This window comes from Sciurus vulgaris (assembly GCF_902686455.1).
Source record: "Sciurus vulgaris genome assembly, chromosome: X".
NCBI lineage: Eukaryota > Metazoa > Chordata > Mammalia > Rodentia > Sciuridae > Sciurus > Sciurus vulgaris.
This window is the reverse complement of record NC_136471.1, coordinates 36572047-36589328: the sequence shown is the minus strand read 5'-3', so window position 1 is coordinate 36589328 and position 17282 is coordinate 36572047. Positions and strand designations below refer to the sequence as shown.

At 37.8% G+C, this 17282-nt stretch overlaps 1 protein-coding gene across 6 annotated transcripts in view; it reads right to left on the bottom strand.

Moving 5' to 3' along the window:
• LRCH2 (leucine rich repeats and calponin homology domain containing 2) overlaps positions 1-9855 on the bottom strand; it is a 126747-nt gene extending 116892 nt beyond the window's left edge. For 3 of the 6 annotated variants that reach the window (XM_079124468.1, XM_079124467.1, XM_079124469.1), the window contains exon 1: positions 9546-9853. The gene's annotated coding sequence lies outside the window, so the exon portion shown is untranslated. Of the gene's footprint in view, positions 1-9545 lie in introns of all 6 variants that reach the window. The other 3 variants (XM_079124470.1, XM_079124471.1, XM_079124472.1) reach the window with 2 other exon arrangements.
• Between the last annotated feature and the right edge of the window lie 7427 nt (positions 9856-17282).

The window sequence follows — 17282 nt, the reverse complement described above, 5'->3', positions numbered from 1 at the left end:
TAGCATGATATATGGGACTTTCACAATATGGCTCCTGTCTATTTCTCCAGTATCATCTCTCAACACACATTTGTTTTGTACTTTTGCTCAGGTTTCACCATTCTGAATTACTCATATTTCCCACCACATACCATGCTATTACTCTTGACCCTAATGACCTCCCCAAATTTTCTTCTAGGTGACACCTATTTATCCTTCAGGATTAGGTCAGGCATCACTTCTCCAAAAGGCCTTTCTTCAACCTTCCATCAGATGGCTTCCCTCCAGTTCATGATGTCCATTCTCTGTCTCTGTCTCTGTCTCAGTCTCTCTCTCTCTCTTTCTCTCACTCTCTCTCCCCCCCAATTTCCTTCCTTCCTTCCTTCCTTCCTTCCTTCCTTCCTTCCTTCCTTCCTTCCTTCCTTCCTTCCTTCCTTCCTTCCTTCCTTCCTTTGATGTCAGGGATTGAACTTAGGACTTTGCACATGCTGGGCAAGTGCTTTGCCATGAGCTACACCCCTAGCCCCAGTTCACCGTGCTCTCAAAACATCCTGTACTTATCTCTATCAGATTAGTATTACAGTATGCTACCACCTTTTTCTTCGTCTTATTTCTTTTCACTTGGTTATAAACTCATAGAAAGTAGGGCATGAGTTAATTCATATTTATGTTCTAGGACATACTAGATACTCAAAAATGCCTGTTTCATGAATGGAGAAATGCAAAGATGGTATCATATAAGCCTCAGAATTGCCACCTTATATTTGGCTTCTGGGTACTGGAAAGAATCTGACGTCAACCCCTTTTGAAGCACTCACGTACACATGTGACAATTGAAGTCATCTAATCCTAACATGTACAATAGTATGATACAGTTTTTCTCAGAACCGCATTCTAGCATTCTAACCTCACCTCACTCCGTATCACAGTTGGGAATATCTCTCTGTCCTTTTATTCAGCATGAAGCTGTTATGTTTCAAAGGTTTTGTTATTCATGACCCTGACTTCCTTCTCAGACTTCCAGTTCCATTTGAAGACACTAACAACTAATTTCATTCACTGTGTTTTCACTCAATGTGACTGCTCCCCCCACCCACTTCCCAATAGCCTTAAACTCCAGCCTTATGACTAACTAAATTCCACTCCTCACTTCCCTAAGGCCAAATCCAAGAGAGATTTTCTGGCTCATAAATTCTTCCTGCTGTTTGGAGTAGAGTTCATAGAGCCTGGGTGTCATAACAGAAAGTGTTAGTCTGTACACCGGGTGTATTGAGGCATGTAGGGCCAATTCATAACATTCTGTGACATTTTTATGAGCTTAAAAGCATCTTTCCAGACCTATTCAAATTGTATGCATGTGGGAGAATTGTGCTTATAACCATTTTTAGAATTTGAGATCATCCTCTACAGATATGCCAAGGTACCCTCAGTGATCTGATAGGGATCAAAAATATTTCCAAAGAAGTATGCCAAGGTCCAACTCTTTCTGATGTGGCAGGAGTTGGAGTGGGAAGGGCTGATTATGGAATGCTGATTCTTATAGTGGGTTAGAAGGATAGACAGATGGTCTACTAGCTTTCTAATAAAGGGCAAAGCAGACTGTTAATCTGCTGACTTCAGAGAGAAGCAGTAGGTGACAGTGAACAGTAATTCTTGCAAATGGCTGACAATGAGAAAGCCCCCTGGACTGTGGGAAAGGGGGACTAACCTATTGAGAAGTCTTTGTATTGTATTGTGCCATTTTTGGTAAGAATACCACATATTACTACCCCTCTTCAAGATATGCCTTCCTGCTGGGTGTGGTGGTACACACCTATAATCCCAGTGGCTCAGGAGACTGAGTCAGGAGGACTAAGTGTTCAAAGCCAGTCTCAGCAATTTAGCAAGGCCCTAAGCAACTCAGAGAGACCCTGTCTCTAAATAAAATATAAAAAGGGCTGGGGATGCCGCTCAGTGGTTAAGCACCCCTAAGTTCACTCCCCAGTACCAAAAAGAAGAAAAAAGAGATATGCCTTCATGTACTGCCATCTCATCTGATATGCTCTTTCTTGCCTGCTTATCTGTGAACTTGAGGGTCATTCACTCCCTGTAATTCATTCCTGCCCTAACAGGTTTTAGTTAACAACACAATCACAGGGGCTGGGGGCATAGCTTAGTGGTAGAACACATCCTTAGCAGGTACAAGACCCTGGGTTCAATCCTCGCGTACACACACACACACACACACACACACACACACACACACACACACAAGCACATTCACACGCGCACACAATCACAGAATCAATATTGTGATGTGCCTACTAAAAATCAGTGGGATAATTGTGGACAGCGTCAGTAGAACATAAGATAGGCTAAAAGAGATAATATACTAATTCCACTCTGAATTAGTCAAAATATACCTGAAACCAGGCACAGCAGTGCAAGCCTGTAATCCCAGCAGCTTGGGAGGTTGAAGCAGGAGATTTGCAAATTCAAAGCCAGCCTCAGCAATTTAGCGAGGTGCTAAGCAATTCAGTGAGACCCTGCCTCCAAATAAAATACAAAAAATGACTGGGGATGTGGCTCAGTGGTTTAGTGCTCCTGGATTTTTGTACCTAAAACAAAACAAAACAAAAACACCTGAATATTGGTTCCATTGTGAGGGCTATATTGTAGAGGACAACAGGCAGAAATGTCCAACTTTGGGGATTAAATTTTATACATACTGCCTGGCAGAGTGGTACACGCCTGTAATCCCAGTAGTTTGGAGACTGAGGCAGGGGGATCCCGAATTCAAAGCCAGCCTCAGCAAAATCGAGGTGCTAAGCAACTCAGTGAGACCCTGTCTCTAAATAAAATACAAAATAGGGCTAGCGATGTGGCTCAGTGGTTGAGTGTCCCTGAGTTCAATCCCTGATACTCCCTCCAAAATTTATAAATACCATTTATTGGGGGAACTTAAAATATTTTTTGCCTGGCAGTAATTTGTGACAAGTAGTCTATGGACTATGTGCATCAAAATTATCTGGGGTGCTTGTTAAAATTTCAGATTTACAGGATACACCCCATATCTACTGAACCAAATTCTCAAGGGATGGGACCAGGAAATCTACATTTTAATCTGCTCCTTAGGCAATTCTGTTGCATATTGAAGTTTCAAAACTAATGATTTAGGAAGTACACAATAACATTCTTCAAAATTTGCAAGTGTTCTTATATAGAAAAAGGAGAAGATTAGTTTTGTGTTGTTCAGGAAGGCAAAACTTGGATGAAAGAAAGAAGGCAAGAATGAATGAAAGTTATAGGAGGAAAGCGTTCAAATATGAAGAAGCCTAAAAAAACTATTAGGGACTGGGGGTGTAACTCAGTAGTAGAGAGCAGATTTAGCATGTGCAAAGTCTTGCATTCAAACACACACCAAAAAAATATAATGATAACAAAATCCCCCTAATTATACATAGCCATTCATAAGATTAACTATCTTGAAAAATAATGCACCCTTGGAAATGCTTATAAAGACAGGATAGAGGCCTCCATTTAAGAGATGATGTAAAGCCAGGTGTGGTGGTACATACTTGTAATCCCAGCTACCCAAGAAACTGAAGCAGGAGGATCACAAGTTCAGGGCCATACTGGGCAACATGATGAGACCCCATGTCAAATATTAAAAAGGGGGTCCGGTATGGTGGTGCCCATAATTCCAGCAGCTCAGGAGGCTGAGGTAGGAAGATCAAAAGTTCAAAGCCAATAGTAACAAAAATGGCATGGTATTGGCACCAAAACAGGCATGGAGACCAATGGTACAGAACAGAAGACACAGAGACAAACCCACATAAATACAGTTATCTCATACTAGACAAAGGAGCCAAAAACATTCACTGGGGAAAAGATAGCCTCTTCAACAAATGGTACTGGGTGTTGGGAGTGGCAAATAAATTACTGCTTTGAACTCCATAGTCTTGGACAGTTTGACTGCCACATCTGGGAATCTTTCCATGTGAAGATGTAGACATGCCCATTTGCAGGCAGCCACTGTTAATGGGGCCGATTCTACGCCTGGCAAGGAATTTATGAGTTAAATGACTTTGAACTTAGATGCCTGTTAGCCTTGGGTCAAAGAGATACCAGTGCACCTAAACAACCTTGAGGTGCCAGCTGCCTAGAAGAGGAAGAATTTCTGTGCAAGAAATAAGGCCCCAACCAGGGCAACTTCCCCACAGCTCCTCATTTCTTGTTACCTTGAAGAACTCCTGCTCACAATAAATTCCTTTGGTGTGTTTTACTATAAATAAAGCATTTGAGGGCTTTTTCCTTTGTTAGGAACAAACCCATTAGGTCTCTTCCATCCGTCAAGCCCTCACTTTCAATACATTCCCAGTATTTTGTTTTTATTTTTAATATTACTTTCCTAGCCTTTATTTCTAGTCGGCCCACACCTCCAAGGGTTACTTATTCCATCCCCCATGCAGGCCAAGAGCAGGAGCTGGGAAAATTGGAAATCCACAAGTAACAGAATGAAATTAGACCCCTATCTCTCACCTTGCACAAAAATCAACTCAAAGTGGATCAAGGACCTAGGCAATAGACCAGTGCCAAATCTCCACCATGTCAGCTTAGGAACTGACTTCTTTAAAAAGGCTCTTAAGTGCAAGAGTCAATAAAATAGAATGGTATTAAACTAAAAAGCTTCTTCACAGCAAAGGGAACAATCAAAAATGTATATAGAGGTCCTTCAGATTGGGAGAAAATCTTTGCCACCTGCACCTCAGATAGAGCATTAATCTCCCGGATATATAAAGAACTCAAAAAAATAACAACAACAACAAAAGCCAAATAAGTCAATAAAAAAATGGGCAAAGGAAATGAACAGACGCTTCATAGAAGAAATACAAATGGTCAAAAAAATGTGAAAAATGTTCAGAATCTCTAACAATTAGAGAAATGCAAACTAAAATTGCACTGAGATTTCATCTCACTCAAGTCAAAATGATAATTATCAAGAATAAAAGTAACAATAAATATTGGTGAGGACGTGGGGAGAAAGGTACACACATACATTGTTGGTGGGACTACAAATTGGTTCAACCACTCTGAAAAGCAGTATGGAGATTCCTCAGAAAACTTGGAATGGAAACAGCATTTGACTCAGTTATCCCATTCCTTGGCATGTAACCAAAGAAATTAAAATCAGCATACTATGTTGACAGGGCAGCTCAATTCACTATAGCTAAGCTATAGAACCAACTTAGGTGCCCTTCAGCAGATTAATGCATAAAGAAAACATGGTATATATACACAATGGAATGTTACTCAGTCATAAAGAAGAATGAAATTGTGGCATTTGCTGGTAAATAGATGGAGCTAGAGATTATTGTGCTAAGTGAAATAAGCCAATCCCCAAAAAACAAAGGGCAATTGTTCTCTCTGATATGCAGCTGCTAATTCACAATAAGGGGGGCGCAATGGGGCAGATAGAAGTTCACTGGTCTAGGGAATAAAGGGAAGGGAGGGGAGATGGGACTAGAAAGACAGTAGAATGAATGGGACATAATTTCCTGTGCTTATGTACAAATACATGACCAGTGTAACTCCACATCATGTACAATCACAAGAATGGGAAGTTATACTCTATTTATGTATGATATGCAAAATATATTCTACTGACATGTATACCAAAAAAGAACAAACAAAAAATTAAAAAAAAAAAAAGAAAGTTCAAAGCCAGCCTCAGTTTCAGCATATTAGCAAGACCTTAAGCAATTTAGCAAGACCCTGTCTCTAAATAAAATGTAGAAAGGACTGGGGAAGTGCTGTTGAGTTTGATTTCTGGTACCAAAAACCAAATAAATACATAAATAGAATAAAAAATGAAAGGGGGGAGATGATGTAGAAGGGGTTCTAACATTGGGTGGGAAGTTGGAGCAAGTAATTTCTTGACACCCTTCTCATGCATTTGATGAGCTTACACAAAAAGCTCCACATTAGTAAGATTATGCCATGGTCTCCAAAGTTGATAACCCCGATCTCTTTCATTCTTTATTTAACACACATTTGTAAGCAACTGCCATGTGCTGAACACTGTGCTTGGTTGGAGAGGTATAAAGCTCAGGTGGCAAGGGTGTTTACAGAATTTTTAGCATAGGGAGGGAAAAGGGGAAAGTGCAATTACAGAGTGCTAGGAGCTGTGGTGGAGGAAATAAAAGATGCCAAGGGAACACAGAGCAGGGGTGCCTAACTGGAGTTGGATTCAGGCAAAGCTTTCTGGAGAAGGGAATATTTAAACTGAGAACTAAGGGTTAGCTTGAGTTAGCAAGGCAAAAAGAGAGGAGCTTGTGCAGAGGCCAGGAGGCAAGGAACAGCACACCTGTTCAAGCAAATCAAAGTGGCTCAGAGTGGTTAGAACAAAAACAGTAGAACAAAATGATCTGTAGGATCAAAATTTCCCTGGGCTATGGAGATCATAATAAAGAGTTTGGATTTCATCCCAAGTGCAATGTAGAGCCATTAAATGTTTTGTTGTTGTTGTTTTGGTTTGGGGTGTTTTTTTTGGGGGGGCAGTTTGGTGGTGCAGGGATTGAACCCAGGGTCTCAAGCATACTAGGCACATATTCTACCACCAAGCTATGTCCCTGTCCCTATTGAAGGTTTTCTTTTTTCTTTTTCTTTTTCTTTTCTTTCTTTCTTTTTTTTTTTTTTTTGGTACTGAGGATTGAACCCAGGGTGCTTAACCACTGAGCCACATTGCCAGCCCTTTTTATTTTATACTTAAGAGACAGGATATCGCTAAGTTGCTGAGGCTGGCTTTGAACTCATGATCCTTCTGCCTTAGCCTCCAGAGCCACTAGGATTACAGGCATGCACTACCATGCCAGGCCCCATTGAAGGTTTTCAAAAAAGGAAATATCATCATCAAGTTTTCAGTGTACAAAAACCATTGTTTAGTAAGGAGGAAGTACTGGAGAGAAGGAAAGATTGGAAGGCTGGAGACAGGTCCAAAAGGATTTTTTCATAGTCCAGGAGAAAGATAATAATGTATTCCTCAGATGAATGAGGGAGTATTGGAGATGGAGAGATATAAGTTATTTGATAAATGCTGAGCAAATATTGATAGAATTTGGTAATAGAGAGGATGTCAGGGTCAAAGAGAGGCAGGAGTCAAGAATGATTCTCAGGTTTATGACTTGAGCAGCTAGCTGAAGAGTGGCATTAGTTAGAGAAGGGACAGGAGAAGGAGGCTTTATACAGGGAAGACTGTCATTATGAGTTCAGTTTTGAACATGGGGAATTTGAGCAGCCTCTAGACATACAAATGCTTCCTAGGAAATAGGAACTAATGATATGAAACAGGAGAAGAATCTGAGGCAGAGATGTAAGTTTGTGAGTCATCAACTTTTACAAATGTGTGAATGGATAAGTTCTTCCAGGAAGAAAATTTAAGTGAGAAGGGGTTCTAAGACAAAATCCTTTGAAAATTAACAATTAAGCCATCAGGTGAGAAACAAAAGCCTACGAAGAATACTGAGATGACTGGGGATGTCCCTCAGTGGCAGTGTTTACCTAGTATGTGTGAGGCCCTGGGTTCAATCCCCAGTACTAAAACAAACAAACTGCTGAGAATGTTCAGATTTCTGATTCGCTTGTTTGTATTGCTTTCATCTCTTTTTGTGAGTCACTGAACTCTAATAACAATAGAATATGCATTAAAATACACTCATTGAACCAGATACAGTGGTACACACCTATAATCCCAGCTACTTGGGAGGAAGATCAAAAGTTCCAGACCAGCTCGGGCAACTCAGTGAGACCCTGTCCCAAAATAAAATTAAAAGGGCTGGGGGTGTAGCTCAGTGGTAGGGGGACCCTGAGTTCAATCCCGGTAAAACACACACACACACACACACACACACACACACACACACACACACATCACTTATGGTCACTTTTGGCTGCTAAAATTTCTGATAATTTCTTTACTTAGTGTACATAATAGTCTCTTGCTCTGACTTTCAGCAGCAATGTTCGGAAATTCCACCTGCTTAGTGCCTGAATATTGTGCCTAGAACATAGAGAGGGTCCACAAATAGTGACCGTCTTGAGTATCCTGAAGCTTGCACTCTTGGTTCTACAGTATCATCTTATCTCCCAACTCAAATATACTTTCCACTCCTGGATGGAACCACTAATCCTGGTTTTTCTCCTTTTTTGCATAATGAAATTGCCAGTTGCCTTAACACCTTGGTAATTGTTTCAGCATTCCTGGTGTTTCTATACCTGTGACTTTGCCTTCATTCAAACCAAGAATAACAGAAGAGCCATTTTGAAAAATTCTAAAATTATATTGAAATTTACTACTGAAAATGCATAACAGCATATTAGAAATTATATTATTTACAACCTTCATAACAACAGTCTTTGAACATGGTGTTGTAAGATGTAATTAAAAATAAAAGAACATGAATCAATCAAAAAGAAAATATTTTAGTGAAGTTGAAGTGCTCTTATCACAAAAAAAGCATGTAAGGAAATGGATATGTTAATGAGCTTGTTTTAGATGTTCCAAAAATGTATACACCATACATACAATTTTGTTCATTATAATTTTTAATTCGACAATTAAAAATAATAAGAACATGTGCTACAGAACTTAGTAGAAGAAAACCCTGTTGACTAATATCAAACTGATGAAGAACAAGTTTGGTTTCATCTTCTTTTTACATTAGATATCCTCAAATCCTTAGAAGGCAAAAGCAGAAAATTTGGAAATTATGATAAGGTGAAATGAACTAGGGAAAGATGGATTTGGCAAATTGCTTTGTAAGCCCCGAGGCAGAGAAATGAGTCTGTTTACCAGCTGTCTGCCTATTTTCCAAATGTATCTGTTGGGTATTTGCTGTGGAGATGAAAACAAATAAGAGTCTTGCCAATATAGGTGAAATTCTGAACCAATGGCATAAATAAAGGTAATTAATACAAGACATTGAATAATATTATACAACACTTTGCTGAATTGTGTCTAATTTAATATCTAAAAAGAACAGTTCATGGGAAGGGGACTTAAATTTGTGTAGGCCTAATATTGATAAATTTTTTATTTTGTTCAAAGGTGAAGATAATTTAAATGACTAGAATAAAAAAAGTGATAAATTTTAGACAGCACTTTGACTAGTTAATGTCATAGATCAACCTTAAAACTCTATTGCAGATGCAAAATTGTAATACGGAAATATAAATTTATTTAAATACTTGAGAAATATTTGATAACAGATGAAAATATCTACCATATGATCAGTAAAGAGCAAATCCTAATTTTGCCCTCTGCTTAGAATTAAATTCATTCCATAACTTTTAATTAAAAGAGATTTTAGAAGACAAAGTATATGTTACGATACATAATTATATTCTCCAATATATCAGACCTCTTCATAGAAGAATAGCTTCCTTAAGTCTATCAACTCTGTTGCATAATGAATCCCTATCAAAGAAGATCCTCACGTGAACATAAATTGATTTTAAATTCACTATTTGAGAGTATGTATATCAACAACCACAAAATATAAGAAGAACACATGCAGAATTATACTTACCAAGTGAAAGGGTATAGGCGGAAATAAGTCTTTCTTCCCAAGAATTAAAGGGTCTGGTTGAGGAGGAAACACTAAGCAAATCTCTCCTTATCTGCTAATCCCATCAGTCCAATGCGGGCCTGGTTGTCAGAGCTAACACTTAGGAAATGATCACGTATCTGCACTGTAAGGTCTTTCACAAAGATGAAATGCAGACTGAGGCAGAGAGCAGAAGAGAATGAAACAAAAATGTGTAGCTGAAATGCTGTCAGAGAATCTCTGACAAATTAGGGCTAAGTCCCATTTATTTGTGACAGAACCAGTTCTGGAAGTCTGCAGATACCTGAAATATATTAAAAGAACCATGTTTTTCTATCCATCTGATTTGGCAGTGGAGTGCCTCTTAGTGTCCATGGTAACTCCCATAGAGTGGTTTGGAGATTCATCATTAAAAGGCTTACACATTAAAATATAATGGTGGGCCAGCCACAATGCTTAAGTAATGTTCAGTTTCTAAACTTCAGAACAAGTTTAAACCATTCTATGCCTTTAGTAACATGTTATCAGAGGAATTTATATAAAAACACAACCGAATTTTTGTGATCCACAGAAATATAATTTTTCAGGTATTATGAAGTATAGCTAGTGGTTATAGCACAGAGGAGGAAAACACATGAAAGCATTCGGAAATCTAAAATGGTCCAAAATATGAGTATATATAATGTCGTAATTACAAAAAATGTAAAGAAAGAAAAAGGGGAAAGAACTTACACTGATGTCCTCAAACGGCCATTTTGTGGTTATATTTTTTATTTCAAAACTTGTAACGTTTTTTGATTATCCTTTCAGCATTAAGAAGATAACTAAATCAAGGTAAGAAAAGATTTAATTTAGTGGGCTGAAACTAAAGAAATCTGTCTTGGTTCCTGCTTATAATCCTTCCTTGGCAGGTTTCATATTACAATTTGAGAAATTGGTTAAATGCATGGAAATACCTCTTTCCTTGCTTGAAAGCAATTGACCTTTACTCCCCTGTTAATCAGTGAGCAAAGTCAGTGAGATGTGACTAATCCCAGAGGAACAGCTTTTGAACATACCTTAGTGTGGGTGAGACCTGGCAGAAACTCAGGATGCATTTAGCTAAAATCAAGAATATGAAAGTCTTAATCCTTTAGTGGTTTAAATTGCATTTTTGTATACATTTTGAAAGAATAGATGTCTCTATGTGAATTGTACTCAATCAACAGAACCACAGGCTCAAAATACAATACATCCTCGGAGTTTTTAAAATGAAGTCAGGAAATGTTACGGTCTGAACTGGAAAATTAGAAGAATCAAAACCAAATGGGTAAAATTTACCACCTGGGCAAATATTTTTAGGAAAATAGTTCATGTAAGAAGTAATTTCTGTGTATTTTGTCCGAAACATCTTCTTTAAAAGAGGGTGTCAATTTTAAATTTTAAATATAGCTATAACCAATGTCTATCATGAGAAAGAATCGAAATGGAAAAAAAAAATTTTGATGAGTGACAAAGAGATATATTCAAGTAAGGACTCAGAGTATAATGATTTGTCCATTTCTCCAGGGCCACATAAGAGAGGATTCCATTCTTGACAGATCCAACCCTATAGAGGCAATGGATATAACTGATTATTACAGTTGCATTACACTGCACATTAAGATAATTCAGTTCTTTGTGCTATGTCTATACTAAAGGAGATTTTATCTGGCTATAATATTTTTCATTGTGAACATTGCCTCCCAAGTATCTTTTTCTTTTTCTTTTTCTAAATTTTTTTATTGGTGCATTGTAGTTGTACACAATGGTGGAATTTGTTGCTACATATGTGTACACGCACACAATCTAGCATTTAACTTGGCCAATATCACTTCACAGCACTCCCTGATTCCTCCCCTCCTCTCACCCCCTGGTCCCTTTCCTCTACGGATCTCCCTTTGCTTTTCATGAGACACCCTACCCCCACCTTTGTTTTCCTTTTTCCTTTCTAGCTTCCACATATAAGAGAAAACACAGAACCCTTGACCTTCTGAGTTTGGCTTATTTTACTTAACAACATGGTCCCTAGTTCCATCCGTCTTCCTGCAAATGACAGTTTCATTTTTCTTTATGGCTGAATTAAACTCCATTGTGTATATATGCCACATTTTCTTTATCTATTCATCCATTGATGGACGTCTAGGCTGGTTCCGTCGTTTGGCTAGCGTGAACTGAGCTGCTATAAATATGGGTATGCATGTGTCACGGTAGCAAGATGACTTTAGTTCTTTAGGATAAATACTGAGGAGTGGTATAGCTTGCCTCCTGTCTTTGGTAAGTAGACTGTATGTATTGTGCCTCCCTCTCCACAACATGTAGATACCCCGTAAGGTATAGCCTAAGCAGCTGGCTAGGCTTTTTCTGTGCCATCTTATGTGAAACACGAGTCACTCACTAGAGTCTTTCCTGACCAGTTTATTGAATATTACAACTTTTCCTCCCCACCCACACACAACTTATTATCTTCCTTCATTGTTTTTTATTTGCCCATGGCATTTATTATCTAATCTACTATTTATTTTACTTATCTCGCTTATGGTCCACTTCCCCTTTCTGGAATATAAGTTCCATGAACAGCAGGGATTTTTGAGTTCTTCAGTTAATGCTATATTCAAATGACCCACACTATCTGGACTCAATAAGTAGAGGTTGAATGAATGAATGAAGCACATGGGTTGATGCTTCTAGTTGAGAGCCCTACTTCTCTATGTGTTTTATAAATAAATAAATAAGTAAACAAATAAATAAATAAATTCCTACATGCATACTGAGCACTTCACTACATGTTAATATGAAGATAATAGTCTCTGGGTTCTTCTTTTTTTCTTTCCCCTTTCTCTACCACTAGAGGTATTGTTTTCTCTCTCTGTCTGTCTCTCTCTCTCTTTTGGTACTAGGGATCAAACCCAAGGTCTCACTAAGCATGCATTCTGTCACTGAGCTGAAACACTAAACATTATTCTTAAGCATATCCCTGAAAATTATCCAAAAGTTTCCAATAATACCAGACACAGCATCCTGACTGCTATCAGATGTTGTCTATGTGGAATATCTAACAATCATGAACTACAGTGTACTGAGTGTATGTATTTCTTCCCATGGTAATCCAGTGTGCTCTTATTTATGGAGAAGTAAGGAATCCTCTATTTTACCTTCTTATACTAATAACAAATTAAACAAAATGTGTAATTGTATCCTTGCAACTGTACCTTCCAGGAGAATCTAGGCCAGTGCTTTTTTTCTCATCCTTAAGAGTCCATACCCAGAGAACCTGCTCTCTGTTGCCTCCAGATCAAGAAGCAGAGGTGAGGACTGAGAGTTCAATTCCAGTCCAAGTTGTTGCAGTTCTAACACTGACTAATCTTTTTAATTTTCACTGCAAAAAACAGGTATGCACATAGTGATCGTGTAGGTGTATGTAGGGTGGAGGCTTTTCATTTGAACACAAAATATTTAAATGAACACTTACAGTAATATCTGTTTCAAATAGAAATATGATTCACAAAGAGGAGTCGAACTCTTGGAGAGTTAAATGTATTACCTGTCTCCTGCACTAACCAACTAAGGCAGCTATAAACAATTCACCAGTTTTTAGGGGGAAAGGGAAGCCTTCAGGAAATCTTGTCAGGTGAGGGGAATTAGTAATTGTTTGCTGTGTCCAAGGGATAGTATGCCCATTTACTAGCGAGGTAGTATCATTACTAAAGTACATTTCCAAATAGCAGTACACATGCTACTGCAAAATTATTTAGTGGCAAAACTAAAGTAATAAAAAACATCTGAAAAATAATCATCGACTCTTATAAAAACCAAAGAATAAACTCAAGAGAACTGAAAACTAAATTCAAAATCCAAAGGAGAAGGCATTTATTTGCTATCTTTCAAAGGTGTTTCAGTTCATTTTATTTTTACTTATTTCTGTGTTCTGAAATATGAACATCAGCAAATGCTGAATCTATTTTAAAACCTCAGTTCAAGAAGTAAGGCTGCAATTATGGCGAACCCTTTTTGTATTAAAAATCAGAACAAATGGTGAATGTTACTTAACAAAAGCACTTGAGCATGAATGGATTTTCAGTGGGATGCTTAATGAAAGAAAGAAGATAATTGTTATTATTATTATGCGGTACTTTGTATAATAGCAGAGAAACCACAAAATGTTCCCTCCTATTCTTTTGCAGAAGGTTCTTAACATTGAGCTCATATGTTCTTAAGAAAATCTCAGAGTTGCTGAATATATGCGCCTAAATATACAGCTGGTAATGCTTCAGTGAGCTTGTGAAAATAGATAATTTATGAATACCTGAATGAAGGAAAGCAAGACAGGATTCAGCCCAGAAAATGAAGTGGTCATAGTAATGAGGGGTATAACTCTCCTATTGAATGTATTTTTTTTTACCCAATAAACATAGGATATTTGATATCACAATGGAAAAAATGTGGTGGAACTGAAAAAAATTCCTATTTTAAAAACATATGCTTCTTTGAATTTAATAGGAATAAAATTGCTTAAATACCAAACCTATGATGTGGCTTCAGGGATAGGTGATATGTAACAAAAACCTGAGCAAAATGCTTAGGGAATAAGATATCTCAACTGAATAGATTTATCGGTTAAGTGTAGGCAAAGCTAAATATACTTTTGCTAAAATTTTTGTAAAATAAAAAGATTCTAGGGGGTGTAGCTCAGAGGTAGAGTACTTGTTTAGCTTATGGAAGGTCTTGGGTCTCATCCCAGCACTGCCAAAAAGTCAAATAATTAAAAATATTCTAAAAAATATTGTCTTTCATGCTTGGGCATGGTGCTGCACACCTGTAATCCCAGCAATTTGGAAGACTGAGGCAGAAGGATCACAAATTCAAGGACAGCCCTGACAACTTAGTAAGACCCTGTTTCAAAAATAAGACAGGAAGGGCTACAGATGTAGCTCAGAGGTAGAACACCTCTGGGTTTGATCCCCAATATAAAAAAAAAAGACATATATTACTTTTTTGGTTGAATATGTGCACAAAAATTTAAGCTTTTTAGAGCTTTTTTTGATGGTTGAACATATGATACATTTTTGGATTATCATGCTAAAAATTATCAGTCTCCAGCAGTCTACATAGAGGTGAAAGAATGTGTGTGTGTGGTTTTCTTTTTGTTTGTTTGTTTGTTTTTTGCTTGGGTTGTTCACAAATAGAAAAAAAAAATGTCTCCAAGAACAGGTTAATTGTGATATTTCAGTTTCTCTTCCAAGTGGAGGACAACAAAATACTCTGATTAATTAATTAGAAGTTGTGGTTAAGTGGATAATTGGACTGTAACCTTTTCCATACATACAGAAAATGAGTGTACAGAACAGAATTAGGATATTTCATACTTGGGCATTTTTATCATTTTTCTCCCTCTCAATACTCAGTTGTGTGAGTTTTCTGCACACAGCTATGACAGAAGCTATATGTCGGGCCTCAGTTCTGGGTGGCGATGCAGGTCAGACTACATGCCGAGGGCGAAACAATTCACCAGCTGTGTACCAGAGGGTATGAGCACAGGGGGACCTGCACAAACTGTTCCTATTCATTGCATGAGAACGATGAAGGGGAAAAATAGAGGGGGGGGAGAGAAAAAAAAAGTCATGCATATTTTTCTGGGCTCTAATCTTTAGGAAGGACCTGAATTACGTCTCTGTTTTCTATCTGAGCTTATATAATGGAACCCATGAACCTGGCAACCTAACAAGGGAAGCCAAAAAAAAAAAAAAAAAAAAAAAAAAGGGCCGGGAGTGGGAGGATGAAGGGGCAGAGAGGCACTGTGTCCAATGTAGTGGAAAGAAAAAAGAAGCAAAGACAATAGCTATAACCAGCACACGAAGAGTGCTGCTCATGAAAGCCTTCCCATGACTCTGTGAAGATTTGTGGATTGATTTAATCAATATAAAAATGCATGCTTTGATATTCATAATTAAATACAAAGGATAAGAAAAGGAGCAAGCATAGGTGATTACTTGCTCGATTCCATGCTTCTGTTTATTGTCCCCTCCCATTTATTCAAGGGTAGGTAGTTCAAAACAGCAGCAAAATTCTCACCCTAAAGTTGTTCATCTTAGCTAAGTTTTCTAAATTTTAAGATGCTCCAGGTATGTTTTAACAGTTAAAAAGTTAAAATAGCCAGGCATGCTCATTCACCACTCCTATTCAACGTAGTCCTTGAAACCCTTGCCAGAGCAATCAAACAAAAAAGAAGAGCTCAAACTATCCCTATTTGCCAACAACATGATTCTATATCTAGAAAGCTCCTAGAACTCATAAAGGAATTCAGCAAAGTAGCAGAGTTTAAAATCAATACCAGTAAATCAATTGCACTTCTATTAGCCAAAGATATATCAGCTGAAAGAGAAATCAGGAAAACTATCCCCTTTATGATAGCCTCAAAAAATATTTGGGAATCAACCCAACAAAAGAGGTAAAAGACCTCTATAATGAAAACTACAGAACACTAAAGAAAGAAATTGAAGAAGATCTCAGAAAATGAAAAGATCTCCCATGTTCCTGGATGGGCAGAATCAATATTATCAAAATGGCCATACTTCCTAAAGCACTATACAGATTTAATGCAATTCCTAGAAATATTTTAATGACTTCCTTCACAGAAATAGAAAAGGCAATCATGAAATTCATTTGGAAAAATAAGAGGCCCCAAATAGCCAAAGCAATCCTTAGCACAAAAAGTGATGCAAGAAGCATCACAATCACAGACCTTAAATTATACTACAGAGCTATAGTAACAAAACCAGCATGGTATCAGCACCAAAACAGACAAGAAGACCAATGGAACAGAACAGAAGACACAGAGATGCACCCACATAAATATAATGATCTTATCCTAGACAAAGGTGCCATAAATGTACATTGGAGAAAAGATAGCCCCTTCAACAAATGGTGCTGGGAAAACTGGAAATCCATATGTAGCTAAATGAAATTAAACCCCTATCTCTCACCCTACATAAAACTCAAAGTCAATCAAAGACTTAGGCACTAGAACAGAGAACCTGCAGCTAATAGAAGAAAAAGTAGGCCCAATTCTCCAACATGTTAGCTTGGGAACCAAATTCCTTAATAAGACTCCTAACACGCAAGAAGTAGTAAAACCAAGAATCAATACATGGGATGGTATCAAACTGAAAAGCTTCTTCACAGCAAAGGAAACAATCAAGAACATGTACAGAGATCCTACAGATTGGGAGAAAATCTTTACCACCAGTACCTCAGATAAGGCATTAATTGCCAAGATATACAAAGAACTCAACTTAACACCAGAAAAATAAATAACCCAATCAATAGAAGGGCAAAGGAACCGAACAAACACTTCACAGAAAAGAAATATGAATGGTCAAAAAATATATGAAAAAATGTTCAACATCTCTAGTAATTAGACAAATGCAAATCAAAACTACACTGAGATTCCATCTCACTTATCAGAATGACAGTCATAAAGAATACAAGTAACAATAGGTGTTGGTGAGGATGTGGGAAGAAAGGTACTCTCATACATTGTTGGTGGGACCGCAAATTAGTGCAGCCACTCTGGAAAGCAGTGTGGGAGATTCCTTAGAAAACTTGGAATGGAACCACCATTTGAACCAGTTATCCCACTCCTCAGTCTATACCCAAAGGACTTAAAAACAACACACTACAGTAACATAGCCACATCCATGG